The 21,286-nt window shown below is 43.4% G+C and overlaps 1 pseudogene; it reads right to left on the bottom strand.

Moving 5' to 3' along the window:
- Positions 1–19,629: 19,629 nt before the first annotated feature.
- Positions 19,630–20,219, bottom strand: LOC142454378 (iron-sulfur cluster assembly enzyme ISCU pseudogene; annotated as a pseudogene).
- Positions 20,220–21,286: the final 1,067 nt, after the last annotated feature.

The following is a 21,286-nucleotide window of genomic DNA, read 5'->3' on the forward strand; positions in this document are numbered from 1 at the left end:
GGGGCTCCAGGTTAGACACTTTTAGACCCATTGGCCCAGAAAAGGTGAAGTATTTTGCTACTGTAAAACTGTAATATTTAAATTTAGCACAATCTAAATATTAGGTGTTGGATCTGCATAGTACATTCCATCAAAAATGTTTTACTAGTAGTGCTTTATGCCCCAGAGTTAAGTATTCATTAGAAATGGAGTTCACTGGGCAGATTTCCCCTTTAGTAGAGATAGAAATATTCTTCATCAGAGATTTAGGGCACAGTTTTGCTAACGGGTAGATGCCATATGTACTCGCGTATAAAGTAAGTTTTTCAGCACTTTTTTTCCAGCACATTTTTAAGGCAGTTTTTGTGGTAAAATTAGGTGCCTCTGCTGATAGTCGGGTCAGCTTATCCTCCAGTATATACGGTAAAATATATATAAATATGTAAGAATGTTCATTTGTTGCACATAACTTTTTGGCTATAAAATAAATGTAGATGGTATCTGTGGGGGTAGGGAGGAAGAGGCCTTGTGCAGCTGATGCAAAGCAACTTGTCTTTTGATCTCTTGACTGCTACTTCCATGAGCATTGATTTTGGATCCAAGCAAGATGAAATCCTTGACAACTTCAGCCTCTTCTCCATTTATCATGATGTTACCGATGGGTCCGGTTGTGAGGATTTGGGTTTTCTTGACATTGAGTCACAATCCATATCGAAGGCTGCAGTCCTTGATCTTCACCAACTCTTCCTCCCTTTCAACAAGTAGGGTTGTGTCATCAGCATATCGAAGGTTGTTAATAAGTTTACTTGTGCTTTGTTGATCCTGCAAAGACGATTGGCTGTGGGGATCATAGTCAACTATGATGACCTTGAGAAGAATGGGAACTCCAGAACACTTCATTGTGCTCCTGCAGAACTTGCACACAGGTTAAGAGGCCGTTGTGCGAGTAGAACCAGGGCTCTAGATTCCTTTAAGTCAAGCGAGCCTCCTGGACAAATGAGCTCTTTAAATTGTATGGCCCATCAGAAATAAGCTGTTGCGGCCGCCTTTTATCAACAAAAGCAAATCCCTTCCTATACTCAGTGGAGTACCTTGCCACACATGGGTTGGTGCTCTCCTAATTCTCAGGTCTTCTCCCCAAATAAGCCTCATCCAATAGGGGAAGGGGGGTGAGCATAGATTTTGGTGTTAGCTTATATGCTTTAAATGCCAGTTTTACCACATGCTAGCTATGTAACTTTAGTCACCCCTTTTATACTTTTCCCTTCTGTAAGATGTGGATGATAATAAGATTGTTGTGAAGATTAACTATATTAATATGTGCCAAGAATTTAGAACTGTGCTTAGCATATATTCCATATTTTTCTAAAAATTCAGAATTTATGGAGTTAAATATCAGTAGAGCAAAATCTTAATACATTTCAACTTTATTTTTATAAATAACTTTACATTTCACCTTTAAAAGTCACAAAAACAAATAAAAGTTATCAACATCAAGTGGAATGTGTAGAATCTCAAGAGTATTCTATTATTTAAAAGAAAAAGAAATAAGCATGGAAAGCCAAATATGAAGTAAAATCATTTCACATGTTTAAAAAGGCAAAACATTAAAAACAAAACAAAACCCCAGTGCTCCAATAGAATCACTGTGCAGTAATGAATGTATTTTGGTGCAAATTTTCCCAGTTGCTGAAAAAGTCTTTACTGACTATATTAAACAATGGAATAGGTTATAGTTATAAGTCATTTTCAAACATTCTTCTGGATCTATCATCAAATAATACAATTCTCTGTTTTGTATTATAGCTGTGGGGGAAAAATTTTTTAGAACAACTTGGTGTGTGTGTGTGTGTGTGTGTGTTTGGTGTGTGATTTTCAGGGACCACAATTATTCTACTGTCGTTGAATTACAGGGCTGTCAGGATATTTTTGAATCTTCTTTGCTTCCATCATGGATAGCCAAAGATTCTAATAGAGATATCTGTATCAATTTCAATAATCCTGTGCATATTCAGAAAATTTGAAAACTCACATTTATTCTTGCAAGAGTTTCCTCAACCATTATTTTATTTGTCTTCTTGGACATTTACAGGCACACAAGAACGTTTGCTAGAGAGCATCCCTTTATTGGATCTGACTGCTCAATGTGGTGGCCAATGTAAGTGTGTCAGATTTCAAAATTACCACAGTGGTAACATTACCAGGGTAAGTCCACAAGTATTGCTACTAGCATTCCAGTTCATACACGCATGGGTTTATTCTCAGCATTGTGCTTAAACATGTCTCTGAGCTCAGTGGTTGGCTACTGTGTTAGGGCAGGTCAGGAGGGAAATAAATCCAGTGATACTCATATGTATAAGAAAGAACTCTGTATGAAGATGTTATTATCTATCCAGTCCAACTCAAGTCCTTCTGCAGACTCAGGTAGCCACATGCAATGGTGCAGAGTGCAGGAAGATCACAGGCCAGTGGGTGCAGAGTCGTGTGGATCCCAGGTTGGTGGGAAGAAGGCCGGGCTCCAGAGGCTTCAGGCTGGTAGCAGAGAGAGAGGAGGAGAGCCAAGGTGCCTCCTTATGAGAAGGTCATGCTCCCAAGGAGACAGCATCAGGGTGTGACTCCACCTCTAGCCAGGAGTGTCTAGTGGACCTGAAGTCATTTACCTACCACAGGTACAGACAAGGTCTCTCCGTAAGATAATGTCTCCTTATGTGCCTTCATAACAGACACAAAACAAACAAAAACACCTCCAACCAAAACAGTGCCATCTGAGTTAAATTCAAGGCAGAGGGGTTATGGCAACTATTTTTCATGAGACACCAAAAGGGGTAACCTTGACAGATTTTTCTGGAAGGACATTGGACAATCATAGGGTCTTATTCAGAAGACTGTTTAAGAAAATGGAAAATAATATTGATGAGAAAAAGTCAGGGAAGTTGTGTGGAGGAATTTATTTTCATTGTGACAATGTGTCTGACCATTCTTCAAAATAATAAGAACGTCCTACTAGAATTTCCTTGGCAATCATACCCCATCCACCCGATGGTCCTGATCTTGCCCCATCAGACTTCTTTTTGTCTCCAAACCCCACTTAAAGAAACACGCACGATTTGAGTCCTTGGAGGTTGACGAAACTCTTATTTTGGAAGAGTGCAGAATTCTTTGGGGAAAGATTTTAGAGCTGGAAATGCCACCTTCACCAGGGTAGAAATCTAAACGGAGGCTCTGCCAAGCTACAATAGCTTCACCCTTTGCTACTTCTATTGAATAAAAAGTTCTATAATATCTTTTAGAAATAGTTTGACTTACCTTTGTATGCCAAAAAATTACTACTTTAGGAATGAAATATAACAGGCTTACTGGAATAGGTGTATCAAAACATGAGAACACTTCAAAGACATATTGGAAACAGCACTGCAGAATGTCAGAGGCCTGCTCTAAAGCTGCCGAGGTAAATCGTGGACGTGGTTGTTGCTCGGTGCCGTCAAGTTGGTTCCGGTTCCCAGCAAGCCTACCTACAGCGAAACATCCCCCGGTGCTGCGCGGGCCTCAGAATGATTATGTCTGAGCCCGCTGTTGCACCTACCGTCTCAGCTCAGCACCTTGGGGGCCTGGCTCCTCCCTCACTCCAACTGTTTTATGTGGCATAATACCCTCCTCCAGGAACAGGCCCCTTTGGATAACATGACCAAAATGCGTGCAATGAAGCCACCTTCCCTTCTAAGGATCATTACTCCTTCTCCCCCACATCTGTTGGTTCTTCCGCCAGTTGATAACATAGTCAATATTTTTCACCAACAGCATACTCCAAATGCATCATCCGTTCTTCTCTAAGCTTCCTTCTTGATTACAGCGTCCAGCTTTCGCATGCACGTGATTCTAATATGGTCAAAAATATTATGGCCTGGGCCAAGCGCACCTTAGTCCTCAAAGCGACATCTTTGCTTCTTAGCTCCTTAAAGCGGCCTTTTGCCGCAGATTTGCCCAGTGCGCTTTCCTGACTGCCGTTTCCATGGGTGTCGATCATGGATCCGGTACAATCACAGATGGTCACATATTACTTAGATAACTCAGTGTCTTTCCCTTCCTGGTCCCCGTTGTCTTTCTGCAGTCACCTGTTCAGACATGACAGTAACCTGATGAAAATGAATCTCAGTCATGGTCTCAAATCTCACCCCATTTCTATTTCCAACAGTTTTATTGGCACATTATTTACATATCGTACAATTCCAAAGTTCAATCGTCCAATCAGATCAAGGAGAATTGTACAATCATCACCACATCAATTTTCCAGGACCAACCCCCTCATGGTTAAATCGCCTTTAAAATGAGTTGCATAATCACAATCCATTCTAGTGCTCCCTGCCCCCTCCCGCCTTCATTATTTACTCCCAAATCCCCTGTCCCTCCCTCTCGCCACCCCCTCCAGTTTCCCTATATCCCTTGTATCCATCATTATCACGAGGCGTCCACTCCTCCTGTGAGTCACAGCACGGAGACAATAACAAACAAACAACATTGCGCCAAGGCGGTGAGGGCAAATCGTAGTAGTGTATACCCTCCCTCCGATTCTTGCAAGGTTTCAGACTGGCTCATTAGGCTTTGACCATCTGCTCAGAATTTGCATTTCCACCCGTTATACTGGACTGGAATCTACATTGTAACAAAAATCCCTGTATCACCTGGGGATTTGTTGAATGATTGATAAGTACATCTTGGGTGAAAATTCAAGCTCCCAGCAGAGGGTTGAATCATAATGAACCCTAACTGAAGCCTGGTTTCTTGCTCTTTTTTTTTAACTGATTGTTTGCTTCTTTGCTTACTTCTGTATCTCCTACAATAGCTCTGGTGGTGCTGTGGGTTTGGTGTTCGGGCGGCTAACTACAAGGTTGATAGTTCGAACCCAGCAGCCATTCTGTGGAAGAAAGGTGAGGCTGTTTAACATGTTACAGTCTCAGAAACACTACATACGTTTGTCATGAGTCAGATTTGACTTGGAAGTGGGGCTGTAGGTTTTGTTCCGTTCTGATGTTTACGGGGCGCCCTGGAGGCACCGTGGTTCCGTGTTGTGATGCAACCACAAGGTCAGCGTTGGCAATGACCAGCCGCTCCACGGGAGACAGATGTAACTTTCTACCCCCATACAGAGTTACAGCCTCGGCAATCCACAGGGGCAGTTCTAGCCTGCGCGATGCGGTCACGGTGAGTCAGCGTTGCGGGCGCGCGTTTGGTTGGGGTTTGGGTGTCATCGGGGAATATGACACTAGAGGGAGCCCCGATGCTCCACATGTCTAAGGCTCCGCAGGAAATTGATCTTTCAAAGCCGTGAAGTGCCGAAGGGGAAATCAACTGAGAGATACGAGGCAAATGAAAAAGTCGCCGACACCTTCTGGAAAATTTTTAGAGGAAAAATATCCAACTCAGTAGCTTTTGTAGAATTAGGAACAAAATTAGACAACCGAATTCTTTTATTTAAGAAGCCCTTATGGCGCAGTGGTTAAACGCTCAGCTGCTAACTGAAAGGTCAGTAGTTCGACTCCACCAGCCTTGGATTTATATAGTGTACGTGGTCGCTACGAGTCAGAATCCACTCAAAGGCCGCGTGCTAATCTTTATTTAGGAGCCCTGAGGGCAGAAAAAGGTGACTGTCCCACCGCTCGCCTCAGTGGGTGGTCGGAACCTGTCTGCAGGTGCCTTGCAGGGAAGGCCTGGCCACAGGCGGTGGGGGAGAGTGTGTGTGAAGGGGGGGAGGTCTCCTTCTGCACGGCGGGGTGGCCAGAGGTTGGGATCCGTTTTAAGGCTACTGCTTCCACTCGGCTTTTTGTTTACGGAATACTGTCGCTTGCAACACGTATAAGGATTCGGTTTGATACTGTTTAGTTCCTAGAGAAAAACAACGATCCCATGGGATCCGAAATGGAAAAGGAGCAGAGAAAGAGAAGCAGGAGAGAAGGGAGAGGCGTGGTCTGGGAGGGAGGCGCGTGGCTATAGTTCTTGAGTGAGTAGGACAGTGTCATCGTCAGCATCTGGAGGGGTGGGGTGGGGACACAGAGACGGAGAAAGAAGTTTTCCCATCCCATCATGGAAAATTACCAGCAACTCTTTGAAGCCCTCTTGTATTTATACTTGAGTGCTCAGTGGGGTCTGTTCGCCCTAAGTCAGGAACGTGTAGTCTGCAAAGCATCTACGAAGCCTCAGAGGGGAAAAAGGCAGCCAGAGGCAGGGTGGCAGCAAGATGGAGAGAAAGATTTCCAACAAACAAACAAACAAACAAACGAGATCACAAAGACGGAGAAAGCAGCCCAGAGCAAGGCTCTGCCACTCCCTCACACACACCCCCACCCCCACCCCTGGGCTCAGCTGTGAGCAGGGTCTTTGTCAATGCCTCGGCCCACCATTTTCCCCTCATCAAACACTCCCGCATTACAGTGGGAGGGAGCCCTATGGTCGTAAAATCTACTGATATGATCCATTTTAGAGAAAGCTCCACACACAACGACACTCTGGGAGCCTATGTAAGCAGTGTCATGTTGGCATGACCATTACCTCTCAAGACCCCGATTTTCTCATGTGGACAAGAGAGGAGCTGAATAGAGGGAAACAGGCTTGTGGTTTCACGGAGGGGCCAGTAGGAATCCCAGGTGTCTCAAAAGGTGAGAGCAAAGGCTTCCAGAAAGATGAACTTTTCTAGTATCTGTGGCTAGAGGAACAGAGCGGAAGTGATGAAAGGAAGCTCTAACTTTTGTGTGTGGTACTTCTGCATCACTTGTCTAGCCCTGGTGCCATCGTGGTTACCTGTAGGATGGTCTTAGTACTGTTACCATGCCCTGTGATTAAAGTAAATGGTAAATTACAGCAACCCAATCCTGACTGGAATTATAATGACCCAGACCCCTCAGGAATGAAGGTCTGGGTCACCCTGCCAGGCCAACAACCACAGCCAGCTGAGGTGCTTGCTGAGGGCAAAGGTAATACAGAATGGGTAGCAGTAGAAGGTAGTTCTACCTATCAATTACGACCACGTGATCAATTGCAAAAGCGAGGCTTGTAATTGTCAATGTATATTCTTTGTATGTGATTATTGCATATATTTCCTTTGTTCAAGTATGATATATCAGATATAATTTGACTCAGTGTTTTCATTTATATGTATGATAGATGATTGATGATAAGTATAAGTGTGATTTCATTAATATCTAGAAATTATATAAGTATGTATGGGTAAAGAATTGTGTACAGGTGCCAGGTTGGCAAGGGGTGGATTGCGATAGTTTATTGTGCCAGCCTGGCCGATAAACACAAGTAGGATTAACTGAAGGGCAGAGGGATAAATGGCTCGGTGAGCCTCACCTTGGTTGTTCTGTGCCTCAGTTTAAAGGGGTACACTACCTGTGGGATGCCTAGCCTGTGGACTGTGTCGCTGTAAGTTGAGGTCCCTTTAATCCCACACAATTGGAATGTTCTTCTCTGGAGCTGGGGACCGACAGTTGGTGACTTGCCTTGCTGTTTGGTGCCTGGATATATAGCCCAGCTCTCTCTACAAAAAGGGACTGGCAGCTGACGGCTCTCAAGCCTTAAAGGACTGCTAGTGTCTCACTGCTTTATAATTTAACTGTTAATTTCTTGTATTATCTATCTGTATATAATTTAATGGTTAATTTCTTGTATTATATATCTATCTTTATAAATATATTTATATATAATTACTAGCAATCTGGTTTGTCTCTCTAGAGAATCCTGTCCAACACAGATGGTGCCTCAAGATCGGGAGTTCAAAACCACCACTCGCTCTACAGGGGAAAAGATGGATTTTCTACTCCATCAAAAGTCAGTCTTGAAAACTCGGGGTGGGGGCGGGGGCAGTTGGACTCTGTTCCACAGAGTTGCTATGAGTCAGAGTCAACCTGATGGCAGGGAGTTTGGTTTTTTGAGTCTGCATTGTTTCATGACCAAAGGAGGAGGCCATCGAGAAACCCTTCCAGAAACCATCCACCGAAAGTACCTCCATGTGGTCCAGGAACACACTGTGGAGCTGGTTCCACAGATCTCAGCCTGTTCTCCAACCTAACTTCCCTCCAAATATTTAGGCTTGGCTCTAGAGTTTTCACTGTTGAGTTCTTACTTGGAGATAAAGGGCTAGCCACAAGTAGGAGGTCCCGTAGGGCGAATGAGGGCTGAGTCAGGAATCATATAAGAAATGAAGCTTCTGGGCTAGGCCGGCCCCTTTACAGGAATAGGGATTCTGGACCCAATAATCTTAACCTCCTCTTGTTTTCTGATGGTTTATGTTTCTTAAGCATACTAGGGGTGGCAGGAGGGCATTGCGCCAAAGAACAGAGACTTTGTTTTGGATGACTGGGAGCAAACAATGTCCTCATTCAAGGGATCAAGGTGGGCTGGGCAGGGGTAATGAGTTGAGGAAGAAAGCAATAGATCAAGTGTAAAACTCCTGTGCCAAACCGCCTCCGTAAACCTCCTTCCAGTTAACCCGGCCTTCTTCAATGCCATGTGTGAAGGAAGCAGCTACGGTGGGGGCCTTTCCCCTCTTTGCCACTGTGCTGAGGTGGAGGCTTTCTGGGAGCCACTCATTTACACTCTTACAAGAGAAGGCCCGGGGCCAAGAGCAAATAATGAGCCCCTCCCTTTAGTCAGTCAACACGTGATGCTCATTAGGGAAGCTGGCATCACCTCCCTAAAGCGGTTCCCTGCCCACAAGGTTGGCTGGCAGGTACCTGCACACTCCCCACTTGCCCACCGCATGGCACAGACGCGCTGTTGCAAAGCCAAGGGATTCTGGGCGATGGGGAAAAAAATCAAGGGACGCCTTAAACAACCACCTGCGTATTTGTCCATTTGTGATCCAGCGTGTGTTTTCCCAAGTGTGGTCCTTGACCTTGGGCCACATGCCTCAGAATCATTTTGTGCTTTAAAATTCATATGCCTGCCTCCTACCTAAGACCTACTGAATCACAATCTCTGGGCCTGATTCTGTGTTTTGTTTTTCCATAATCCATCTCCATCCCAGGTGATTTCTTAGGCAAAATAAAATTGGAGGACCTGTGGGGTAACGGGTTAAGCACTGGGCTGCTAACCACAGGTGAGCTGTTCAAACTGACCAGCAGCTGACTATTCCTATCAAGGTTTCTGTCTCCGAAACTTCTTCTCTTTTTGGTCCTATAAAGTCTTTGAGGTGGTTAGATTTGATCTCAATTTGATGGTACTTGTATAAGGTAGGGGGTGGAATTCAATCTGTCAATCAGTTGGTAACCTGGTGATGCCTCCTTTTGGGGGGTGGCCTTTGAATAAGAGAGAGGCCGGGTATTTTTCTCTGGCCCTTCCTGTCCGCCTTGCTTGGATTCTGTCTTCCTCCAGGGCTGACCCCATGAGGGCCGCTGACCCTGGGAGTGGCGCCCTGCATGTTCACACTAAACTTGGATCCACATGGCTCTACATTCACCAGCCCGTGAGCTCCTTGCTTCTGACCTCACTTTTCTGCGTCATCAGCCTGAAAGCTACATGAGTAGCTTTGGTCCCATGGACTTGAGTTGGACTGGGCTGGGACACCTTCTTAATATAACATTACTTCTGGATATAAAGTTCTTCCTTCTACATATATGAATATTTCTGGTTTGTTTCTCTAGAAAGCAGCCTATCACACAGTTGCTGGGAGTCAGAAGTAATTTGTGGGCAGTGGATGGGTTCTTATAGAAAGAACTTTTCTCTAAGACTCAAAGAACCTGGGTGTTCAAGTCTGACTTTGTTTTAAGTTACATGGGCCTCCATTTTATCGTTGTTGGGGTCTCAAAACTTACTCGTCATCTAGTGGATTCTGACTCATAGCAACCCCAGCGCAGAGTAGAACTGCCCTGGTGGGTTTCCAAGACTGTAACTCCTCACAAGTCTCTTTTCTCTCCCATACAGTGGCTGGTGATTTCAAACTGCCGACCTTGTGTTAGCAGCCCAACATATAACTCACTACCACCTGGGTTCGTCCTCTGTTGGGTTAGATCTCCCAAAAACCACACCAAACCCCACTGCCATTGAGTGGATTAAGACTCATAGCAACCCTAGCCAGAGCTTCTGCGCCTGTAAATCTTTATGGGACCAGAAAGCCTCATCGTTCTCCAAAGCATTGGTTGATGGATCTGAAGCGCAGCCCTGGTGTTAGTAGTCCAACACTTACTTGCAAGTGGTCAGGGTTCAGCAAATGAAAGTTGTTGTGACAAATTCAGCCCCCAACTATCTTGATAAATAAAGCTAACTGGAAACCTAGCTCTACCCATTTGAAGATGTATTGTCCAGAGCTGCTTCCTTGTTAAACAGTGGAGTGTGGTCGCTGAGGCAAAGACCCAGCGGCCCTCCAAGTCTAAATGTTTACTGTCTGGCCCCTCACAGCACAAGCATGCCTATCTCTGGGTTCAAGGATCCCTAAGGATTTTTCCAACCTTGAGATCACGTCCCCCTTTTTTTTAAACAGCTTCATAAGCGCTTTATCCACATGTTGTAAAACTCCATAATTCAATCATATCAAGAAGAGTTGTACAATTGTCACCATATACAATTCTTTCTTGTACTCATTGCTATTCATGAAATTGCATGTTTTTCTAACTGTGGCAAAAATATACACAACAAATCATTCTCCAATTACACAGCTTCTACGTGAATAATTCAGTGCCACTGATTCTACTCTTTGCTGCGCAACCATTAGTGATCACCTCTTCCAAATTGTTCCATCACCAGTGACACAGACTTACTGCCCCTAAGCAACAGCTCTTTCCCCTTCACCCACGGTAACCATTGGTTCAATTGGGTTTCTTTCTTTCCGTCTTCTTTTTAAAGTAAGTTTCTTGATATAGTATTCACATATCATATACTTTCACGGTTAAATCGCTTTTAAAATGAGTTGTATATACATCATCACAATCAGTTCTAGGGCTCTCTCTGCCCTCCCACATTCATTGTTTGCTCCTCAGATCCCCTCCCCTTCTTACACACACACACACACACACACACACACACACACACACCCCTCCGACATCCCAGATAAACCATTGGGTCAGTTATTATTTCTATGCTCCACTCTTGTGCTTCACAAACTGGGAAACCCGATAGAAACAATAAGAAACAAAAACAAAATATAATGGCAAGAAGAAAATAATAATATAAAGATAAAAATACCACCATCAATACTTTAAAAGCCAGGGAAGAAATTTTTATCCTGGAACAAACAAGAAAGATTTAAGCCTAGAACAAATTCAGGTTGGGTCAAGAGGGAGATCCACTGACCAATCAAGTTATATCATGTTCAGCCCATCATAATCAATTTTATAATAACCTCTGTCTGATAGTAAAGCTGCTTGAGTCCCTTGCCTGTGGTTGGAGGGTATCTGTCAGAGTCTTAATCTGACTAGATATTCTGCAGAGGGATTTTAGACTCTCACTGTCTACCATAGCCTTCTACAAATTGGATGTTCACAATTTCCCTTCATATCTGGATTTTGTTATCGTCATCTTTGGCTCACAGGCTGGTGTGCTTCTTCTGTGTGCAAAAAAAAAAATATCTGTACCATGGAAACTTCATCTGGATGCTATTGGTCTTTTTATATTCAGCTGTGGTTAATGTGAATACTGCCCCCTTGTGATAGTAACAGGTATGTAAAAATAAGCAACAGAATGGTAAATCGTGGGAAATTTTAATGAACTGCATTGACTTGAACTATGTCATGTATCATCTTTTGTATTATTCAAGCTATTGTTATATATTATTTTCATTAGCAAACCATCCCATGACAATGGTTCATGTGGAGAAGAACGTTAAGAAAAGAAAATATAGTGAGGATTTTTTTTACAGTATGGTTTAATTTCAGTCATTATGGCAGGAATTGAGAAACCGCAATGTGTTATTTGTTGTGAAGTTCTATCAGCCGAATCTATGAAGCCGAACAAGCTAAAGTGTCATTTTGAAAGCAAGTATCCAAGCTTTGCTGACAAGGATACCAACTATTTTAGAAGCAAAGCTGATGGACTCAAAATAGCCAGACTTGGCACTGGTTGCAAGCACCACAAACAAAATGTAGCAGCAGTGGAAGCTTCCTATTTGGTGGCACTCAGAATCGCCAGAGCTATGAAACCTCAACCATTGCTGAGGACTTACTGTTGCCAGCGGCCAAAGACATTGTTCGAGTTATGATCAGAGACGAATTTGTTACAAAATTGAGTGCAATTTCCTTATCTAACGACACTGTCTTCAGAAGAATAGATGACATGTCTGCTGATATCTGATCAGGTAATCCAGGAAATTAAATCTGCTCCACTTCCAATATTTAGCATCCAGCTTGATGAATCTACAGATGTTGCAAGCTGTTCACAGTTACTGGTTTACGTGAGGTATATTGATGATGGCGACTTTAAAGATGAATTTCTTTTTTGCAAAACCTCTGGAAATGACAACTACTGCACGTGATGTATTTGACACAGTTGGTTCATTTCTGAAAGAGCATAAGATCTCTTGGAAAGATGTTTGTGGAGTTTGCACAGATGGTGCTCCAGCTATGCTAGGATGTCAACCTGGATTTCAACGTTTGGTACTGAGTGAGTCATCAAAAGTCATAGGAACTCATTATATGATTCATGGACAAATATTAGCAATGAAGATGCTGCCATAAGAGTCAAAAGAAGTAAAAAGCTTCATAAGTTCTGTCAATTTCGTAAAGGTGAGCGCTTTAAATAGTCGACTATTTTCGCAACTGTGAAATGAGTTGCAGGTGCCTTACAATGCTCTGCTTTTTCACACTGAAGTGAGATGGTTGTAGAGAGGAAAAGTTTTAAAACGTGTTTTTGAGCTTCGTGATGAACTCAAAACGTTTTTTAATCAGAAAGCAAGATAGCAGTAGGAAGCACTTTTCAGCGATCAAAGTGAACTGCAGAAAATCGCTGACTTGGTTGCCATTTTTGCCATCTTGAATGAGTTAATCACTGCAAGGACCAGATGCAACATGCCTTGATTTGTCTGAAAAGATCCGATCATTCCAAATGAAACTTCAGCTTTGGCAAAAAAAAAAAAAATCAAAAGTAAAATTTACATGTTCACTATCTTATCTGCTTTCTTTGAGGAACATACATTGAACCAGACAAAAGGATAACGTGATAGTTTTTGTGAAAGTATACTTGCATAAGCTTGCAGATGAAATTTCTTTGTACTTTCCAAATCTACCTGACACCCCTATTGCACTTGCCAGAAGCCCATTCACAGTCAAAGTTGAAGATATTCCTGAGACAGCACAAAAGGAGTTCTTTGAACTTATTAACAGCGATGCAGCAAGAACTGATTTCTCTACAATGCCAGTTACAGAATTCTGGATCAAGTGTTTGCAGTCATATCCTGTTCTGTCTGAGACTGTGTTGCACCTTCTTCCATTTCCAACAACATGTTTTTGTGAAACAGGGTTTTCCAGCTTGTTGGTTATTAAGTATAAATGCAGAAGTAGACTTGTGGAAGATGATCTTGTTGTGCTCTTGCAGACTGCCCCCAAGAATTTCTGATCTGGTGAGAAAGGAGCTATCTCAACTTTCCCACTGATGTTGGCTTTTTATGCATACTGTCACAAAATGTAGCAATGTAGTTTACTGTTGTTATATTAAGACTGTTACCCATGCTACACCATGCTTCAAGACTAAATTTATTTGTAATTAGAAACAAATATTTCACAATATATAATTGCATATTGTTTTTGTGATTAATCACTATGCTTTCATTATATTCAATTTGGAACAATGAAAATCCATCCTGCATATCGGATATTTACATTATGATTCATAACAGTAGCAAAATTACAGTTATGAAGTAGCAATGAAAATAATTTTATTGTTGGGGGTCACCACCACATGAGGAACTGTATTAAAGGGTCACGGCATTAGGAAGGTTGAGAACCACTGCTTTAAATGAATGAAGCATGGTCTGGTCTAAAACTTAGAAGGAAAATGAAATTGGTTTTTGTACAGACAACCTTTCCCTCGTTTAGAGCTCTTTCACAACAAAGAAATTTTATCCCTAAGCTAAACTGTTATCCAAGGGCGCTTTAAAGAGTTTTTGAGAAAATGACATTATCTTTTATTCCATTATCCATGAACTTTTTGAAGCCCCCTATTTTCCCCACCTTACAAATTTTCCTTTATTTCATCCATTCAGAAACAAAGATACATCCGTGCTGATCCCCAAGTGAGACAAGGTAAAACGCTCACTGTCAAGTAGAACATGTACATTTTAATTGTATCTCTGTTGTCTAATAATTCGACTCTTACCTATTGCCAAAGAACAACCTGTAGTGCTAGTTCAACTTACAGTTTGAGCGGCTTTTAAGTGAGTTAGTGTTCTGACATTTTGAGAGGGAGGTGAGCCTTTATATAGAAAGGGGGTGAGTTAGTCTGGGTTGACTAGAGAAACAAATCCAGAGAGACACTTATATGTGTATAGGAAAGAGCTTTATGTACAAGAACAATTTAATATTGAGAAAACATCCCAGCCCAGTCCAGATCAGGTCCATAAGTCTGATGTTAGCCCATATGTCTTATACCAACCTGTAAAGTCCTCTTCAGACTCAAGAGAAACACATACAAGAAATGCAGGAAGGTCACAGGCCGATTGGTGGGAAGTCTTGTGGAGCCAGTGGCATTGTAAGCATCTCAGCGCTGGCAGGTGTCTCCACATGACTCCGTCAGCTCCCAGGGCTCTGGCTGCTTCAGGGTAGCTTCATGTGGCTTCTTTTCATAAATGTCTCACAGGAAGTGAGTGAATGTCCTTCCTCCAGCAAACTACTTATCTCCTTAGCGCCTCTAAATGAAGTCATCAAGTTGTGACCCGATTGACAGGTAAACTCCACCACTTCACTCATAAGTCTCAAATTAACCACAGATTATGTAACTACCACAGGGAGCGGGGAAAGGAACTGCATGGTTACAGTTGTGGGAGTTAGGAATTTTGTTTGGTTACAAGATAACAATAGGTTGAAATTTTATAAGGCTTGTTGATTTTTCAAAAAACATTTTATTAGAGGCTCATACAACTCTTATCACAATCCATGCATATACATATATCAATTGTATAAAGCCCATCTGTACATTCTTTGCCCTAATCATTTTCTTTTTTTTACATTTTATTAGGGGCTCATACAACTCTTATCATAATCCACACACATACGTACATCAATTGTATAAAGCACATCTGTACATTCTTTGCCCTAATCATTTTTTTTTCTTTTATTTTTTAACATTTTATTAGGGGCTCATACAACTCTTATCACAATCCACACATATATGTACATCAATTGTATAAAGCACATCTGTACATTCTTTGCCCTAATCATTTTCTTTTTTTGCATTTTATTAGGGGCTCATACAACTCTTATCGCAATCCACACACATACGTACATCAATTGTATAAAGCACATCCGTACATTCTTGGCCCTAATCACTCTCAAAGCATTTGCTCTTCATTTAAGCCCTCTGCATCAGGTCCTCTTTTCCCCCCCTCCCCCCTCCCTCATGAGCCCTTGATAATCCACAGATTGTTATTTTGTCATATCTTGCCCTATCCGGAGTCTCCCTTCCCCCCCTTTTCTGCCGTCCATCTCCCAGGGAGGAGGTCACATGTGGATCCTTGTAATCAGTTCACCCTTTCCAACCCACTCTCCCAGCCTTGCCCCTCACACCCCTGGTCCTAAAGGTATCGTCCACCCTGGATTCCCTGTGCCTCCAGCTCCCATATGCACCAGTGTACAATCTCTGCCCTATCCAGTCTGCAAGGTAGAATTCGGATCATGATAGTTGGGGGGAGGAAGCATCCAGGATCTTGGGGAAAGCTGTGTTCTTCATTGGTACTACATCGCACCCTGACTGACCCGTCTCCGTCGACACTTCAGCCTCGGGTCTCCACTCTGCACTTCCCCCTTCATTCACTATGGTATATATACACACACACACACACATATATATATATATTCTTTTTTTTTTTGCATGATGCTTTATACCTGGTCCCTTTGGCACCTCGTGATCGCACCAGCTGGTGTGCTTCTTCCATGTGGGCTTTATTGCTTCTGTGCTAGATGGCCGTTTGTTCACCTTCAAGCCTTTAAGACCCCAGACACTATCTCTTTTGATAGCCGGGCACCATCAGCTTTCTTCACCACATTTGCTTATGCGCCCATTTGTCCTCGGCGATCGTATCATGGAGGTGTGCAGCCAATGATATGATTTTTTGTTCTTTGATGCCTGGTAACTGATCCCTTTGGGACCACGTGATCACACAAGTTGGTGTGTTCTTCCATGTGCGCTTTGTTGCTTCTGAGCTAGATGGCCGCTTGTTTATCTTCAAGCCTTTAAGACCCCAGTCACTATCTCTTTTGATAGCCGGGCACCATCAGCTTTCTTCGCCACATTTACTTGTTCACCCACTTTGGCTTCAGCAGTTGTGTCGGGAGAGGGAGCATCATAGAGTGCAAATTTAAGAAAGTATTCATGCATTGAGGGAGTGCTTGAGTAGAGGCCTAAGGTCCTTCCGCCACCTTAATACTAAACCTATATATATAGACACATAAATCTATTTCCCCATCCTCATATATATATTTGCATGTACATGTCTTTGTCTAGACCTCCATAAATGCCCCTTGACTCCCAGCTCCTTCCTCCATCTCCCTTGACTTTCCTCTTGCGTTACTACCATGCTCCGTCCCCACCTGGGCTACAGCTATACCTCTTCTCTACCAGGCCTGCCACTTCCCCCTCACTACCATTTTGGGTCCCATGCTGTTCCTTTGTCCCTGTGTTTGTTAACACCACTTCCTTATCCCCCACCCCAAGTCCCCCCACAACTGTCGTCCGTTGTTTTTCCTCCAGATAGTTCATCCAGCCTGTCCTATTCAGACAGACCTGTGGAGACACTAACATGCACGAAAACAAGACAGAGGAAAACAAAGCAACAGTATACAACCAGACAACAAAACAACAAAAACAAACCACTGACAAAGAACAAAACAAAACACTTCACAAAAGAAAAGCTTGTAGTTAGTTCAAGGATCGTTTGCTGGCCCTTAGGAGTGTTTTCCAGTCCAGTCTGTTGGGGCCCCATGCCCTGGCCCCAAAGTCCACTTTCAGCATTCCCTGGGGACCTTGCCACTCCATTCCCTTGCTGTTCCACTGCACTCCCCCAGTGCTTTGCCTCGGTGTGGTGGGATCAGGTCAGGTGCAATTCCCACACTGTGTCTCCGGTGCTGTCCCCTGTATCGCCCTTAGTCACTGAGGGGCATCATGTCTCATAGTAGGGCCAGCCATGTTGTTCTCTCTGTGGACTGGCTGCTCTACTCAGGAACATCATCCTCATGGCCTGGTGGGCCAGGCTGTGTTCCACTCTCTCCTCCTGCCCCTTTATCTGCTCCCGTGTGCTCTGATCAGATATGTCCATCTCCCGGAGCTGCAGAATCAATGTCATCCTTTGAAACAAAATCTTTTCGGGGGAGGGGCAGGAATCCACTTAATTTATGGTGCTGGGGCCAGCCTCTCAGACCTCTCCACTGGTTCCCTACTCCACGCCGGGATATTGCATTCACACCTTGCGTCACTAGGTTGAAGTCTGTTCCCACTTTCCCTGTGGAGATATAAACAATACCCTCCCCTTGGGTGGATTAATGCCCCATGCCCCCACTACCCTTTTCTTCCTTATATTCATCCTTTTGTTTTCCTTTCCCCACCTCCTCCACCATTGTCTACCATGTGCATCCCTGGTTTTGGTCTGGTCTCTGCCATACTACACAGTCTTCACCCCAAAAATGTTTGTATACAATAGCTTTCTCTCCTATGCCACTTTTGCATTAAAATTTTTTTTAATACTTACCTCAGGGGGTTCATGTTGTACTTGTCCTTTTGTGCCTGACTTACTTCGCTTAGCAGGATTTCCTCCAGTCCTTCCCATGCCGCTATGTGCCTCATACATTCATCACTGCTTTTTAGTGATGCGTAGTACTCCGTTGTATGTATATACCACAGCTTTTTAATCCAATCGTCAGTTGATGGAAATTTGGGTTGCTTCCAGCTCCTTGCAATTGTGAACTGTGCCGCAATGAACATTGGAGCACAGATTCTGGCCTTGGTTTGTTTCTTGCCTCCTCTGGGTATATGCCCAGTAGGGGGATTGCTGGGTCATATGGTAACTCTATTTCCATCTGCTTTAGGTATCGCCAGATTGATTTCCATAGTGGCTGTACATACTTACAGGTCCACCAGCAGTGGATGAGAGTTCCTGTCTCCCGACAGCCCCTCCAACACTTGTTGCTTTCTATTTTTTGAATTGGGCTATCTTTGAGGGTGTTAGGTGGTACCTCATTGTTGTTTTAATTTGCATTTCTCTTATAGCTACAGATCGGGAACATTTTCTCATATGTTTGTTGGCCATTCAGATTTCTGCCCCTGTTCAAGTCCTTTGCCCACCTCTCAAGTGGGCTATTAGTTTTTTTTCTTTTTGGAAGCTAGCAGAGTATTGTAGATTTTAGTAATAAGGCCTTTGTCTGATGTGTCATTGCTAAAGATATTTTCCCAGTCTGTGGACTCTCTTTTTACTCTCTTGGTGAATTCTTATGATGTACACAGGTGTTTTATCTTCAGTATATCCCATTTGTCAATTTGGCCTCCTCTGTGCTTGTATCCTTCCCTATTTCTGATAGCCTATGTATTCCCTGTGCCAAAGTTCTCAAGTTGGTCCCAATTCCCTCATTGATGGCCCTAATAGTTTGGGGGTTAACTTCAAGGTCTGTGATCCACCTTGAGTTTATTCTTGTGCATGGAGTGAGATAAGGGTCTTGCTTCATTTTTCTGCAGGTAAATATCCATTTTTTCCCCAGCACCACTTGTTAAAGAGGGCATCTGTTTCCCGTTGGATATTTTTTTGGGCCATTATCAAATATCTGTTGTCTGTATGCTGATGATTTTATTTCTGGGGTTTCACTTCTTTTCCATTGATCTGAGTATCTGTCATTGTACTAATACCATGCAATTTTGACAACTGTGGCTGTATAGTATGTGCTAAAGTCAGGTAAAGCAAGCCCTCCCACTGTGTCCTTCTTCTTGAGGAGTTATCTGCTAATTCTGGGCTTCTTCCCTCTCCATATGAAGTTGGTAATCAGTTTTAACATTTCTTTGAAGATGAGGGTAATTGTATCAGGATTGCATTAAACCTATATATAATGCCTTTGGCAGAACTAACATCTTAACCATATTGAGTCTTCCAACCCACGAGCATGGGATATTCTTCCATTGTTGAGGTCGCTCTTGGTTTCTTGTAATAGTGTTCTGTAGTTTTCCCCGTATAGGTCTTTTGTTTTTTTAGTCAGTTATATCCCTAGATATTTCTTTTTTTTGCCATTGTGCCGGCCTTTATTGATGCAAAAGGAAGCAGCAGCTCTGTCTTCTGCACAGTCGTCTGCGCCATCCAATCATCACACTCACAACATTCTCCTGGTCACCTTCCAGAAACAGACTGGTCCAAGTGGACCTTGTATGCACGCGCACTGTGGTGTACACTCCACGCCAATCACATGTTGAGCTCGGTTAAGGCGATGAACGGGCGGAGAGAAACCAGGGATTCGGGAATATTAATATTAATATTTCACTCGGCCTTGCGTCCCGTGAGCAGGCTCTTTGAACGCAGCAGATGGGCGGGGGCAGCAGGCGGGCTCGGGGCAGCCTCTGGGGCCGGGCTCACTTCTTCTCTGCTTGGCCTTGCTTGGGCCCTTGTTTCAGCTTGTAGTCCGCCAGGGCGGCCTTGATGGCGTCCTCGGCCAGCATGGAGCAGTGCAGCTTCACGTGCGGCAGACACAGCTCCTTGGCGATGTCGGTGTTTTTGATGGTCAAGGTTTCTTCAACCGTTTTCCCTTTCACCCACTCGGTGGCGAGCTGGAGGCGATTGCGGACCTGCAGCCGAACGTCTTAAACCTGGCGTCCAAGATCTTTCCCTTCTTGTCCACCTGGATCTGCAGCTTCATGACATCCCCACAGGCTGGAGCGCCCACCATGCCAGTTCCAACATTTTTAGATGTCTTGTCCAAGGACCCCACGTTTCTGGGGTTCTCGTAGTGATCAATAACCTTCTTGTGATAGAACCGAGCTGGGGCCGACAGCTCCCCAGTGGGCAGGCGTTTGCTCTGGAACAGCAGGAGCGACACAGCCCGGCGCAGACGGCCCGCTCTAGCGGCCGCCATCTTGCAGGGTCGCGCCTGCTTCTCATCCCTAGATATTTCTATTTGTATTTGGCTATTGTGAAGGGTACCACCTTTTAAAAATCTCTTCTTCTGTGGTCTTATCCGATGTGTATAACAGTCCGATGGACTTCTGTTTGTTTATCTTGTATCCTGCCAGTCTGCCAAACTCCTCTATTGCTTCCAGTACTCCCCTTGTGGAACTTTAGGGAGTTTCCATATATAAAATCATATCATCTGCAAATAATGATAGTTTCACCTCTTCCTTCGCCAGACGAATATCTTTGATGTCACTTCTTTGACTTATGCTGTTAGCTAAAACCTCCAGCACAATATTAAATAAGAGTGGGGACAAGGGGCATCCTTGTCTGGTCTCCTTTTTCAGTGGGATTGACTACCACGTTGGCTGTTGGTTTTTCATATATAGCTTGTATTGTCTTGAGGAATTTTCCTTCCATTCCTATGTACTTGTGTGTCTTAAACAGGAATTGGTGTTGGATGTTGTCGGATGCTTTTTCTGCATCTATCGATATTATCATGTGGTTCTTATATTTTTTCATGTCTATGTGACGAATAATACTAATAGCCTTTCATATGTTGAGTCATCTCTGCATCCCTGGTATGAATCCCACTTGGTCATGGTGAATTATTTGTTTTATATACTTTTGTATTCTGTTGGCTAGGATTTTGTTAAGGATTTTTGCATCAATGTTCATTAGGGATAATGATCTGTAGTTCTCAATTCTTGTGGGATCCTTGCCTGGTTTTGGTATCAGAGTTATACTAACTTCATAGAAGGAGTTTGCCATCTTTTTCCATGTTCTGGAAGGGTTTGTGCGGGATTGGTGTTAGTTCTTCCCTAAATGCTTGGTAGAATTCTCTAGTGAAGCCATCTGGTCCAGGGGATTTTTTTCTGTTGGAAATCCCTTGATAACCTTTTCTATTTCTTCTATTGCTATGGGTCTGTTGAGATTCTTGACGTCCACTGAGGGTAGTCTAGGGAGGGATTGTTTTTCCAATAATTTGTCCATGTCTTCCAAATTGTTGAATTCACTGGAGAACAATCCTTC

The sequence above is a fragment of the Tenrec ecaudatus genome, chromosome 8 (assembly GCF_050624435.1).
Source record: "Tenrec ecaudatus isolate mTenEca1 chromosome 8, mTenEca1.hap1, whole genome shotgun sequence".
Lineage (NCBI taxonomy): Eukaryota > Metazoa > Chordata > Mammalia > Afrosoricida > Tenrecidae > Tenrec > Tenrec ecaudatus.